General features: G+C 41.9%; 1 non-coding gene across 1 annotated transcript; it reads right to left on the bottom strand.

The window, feature by feature from the left end:
• Positions 1 to 433: 433 nt before the first annotated feature.
• On the bottom strand, positions 434 to 506 carry TRNAG-CCC. The gene has a single exon. It is a non-coding gene; the product is annotated as a tRNA-Gly (tRNA).
• Between the last annotated feature and the right edge of the window lie 531 nt (positions 507 to 1,037).

Here is a 1,037-nt window from a genome sequence, read left to right as displayed (position 1 = left end):
GCACTAGTAAGTATTATTTCAAAGACGTCAGGAAGGATTAAAAGGAACAAAAAAGATCAAAACAAACTGCAAAAACAAGTCTTCAATAAATAGAATTTTTTGGCATGTTCAGAAATAATGATAACTATCATTTTTGAGCAGCTCCTATGTGCTGTATTTTATGGCTTAATTAATTCACATGTTTGTGGCTGTTTTCACTGACAAATTCATTTAAATAATTATGGTGAGTATGTACTGTGTTCTGACCTGTTCTGACAGTGACATCTAATAATGGGGGAAGCAGATACATTACATTTACTTAAACAAATTTCTTATTTTTATTTGGCTGTGGTAGGTCTTAGTTGTGGCATGCAGGATCTTCGATCTGCCTTGTGTCACACAGGATCTTCTCATTGCCTGTGTGGGATCTTTAGTTGAAGCAGGTGGGATCTAGTTCCCTGACCAGGGATTGAACCTGGGGCCTCTACACTGGGAATGTAGAGTCTTAGCCACTGGACCACCAGGGAGAGTGAAAAGTGGTAGTCACTCAGTCATGTCCAATTCTTTGCAACCCCATGGACTGTAGCCCATCAGACTCTTCTGTCCATGGAATTCTCCAAGCAAGGATACTGGAGTGGGTTTCCATGCCCTCCTCCAGGGGCTCTTCCTGACCCAGGATCAAACCCAGGTCTCCTGCATTGCATGGGGATTCTTTGCTGTCTGAGCCACCAGGGAAGTCCCTACTTAAACTATTTTGGATTAAATATGTTGAGCTGAGGAGACTAGCCTGGATTATCCAGGTGGACTTGATGTAATAACAAAGGTTTTTATAAGAAGGAGGCACAAAGCTCAGAGGTGGAGTAGGACACAGAACTATGGAAGGAGAGATTGGAGATCTGTAAGGAAAGGGACATAAGCTAAGGAATGCAGACAAGCTCTAGAAACTGGAAAAGGCAAGGAAACAGATTTTCCGCTAGAGCCTCCAGAAAGAATACAACTCTGCTGAAACCTTGCTTTTTAGCCCCACAACTTTTATTTTAGACCTTGACCTCCAAACT

The sequence above is a fragment of the Bison bison genome, unplaced genomic scaffold, assembly GCF_000754665.1.
Source record: "Bison bison bison isolate TAMUID 2011002044 unplaced genomic scaffold, Bison_UMD1.0 scf7180017848625, whole genome shotgun sequence".
NCBI lineage: Eukaryota > Metazoa > Chordata > Mammalia > Artiodactyla > Bovidae > Bison > Bison bison.
The sequence above is the reverse complement of the archived record's forward strand: the minus strand, read 5'-3'. Positions and strand labels throughout refer to the sequence as shown.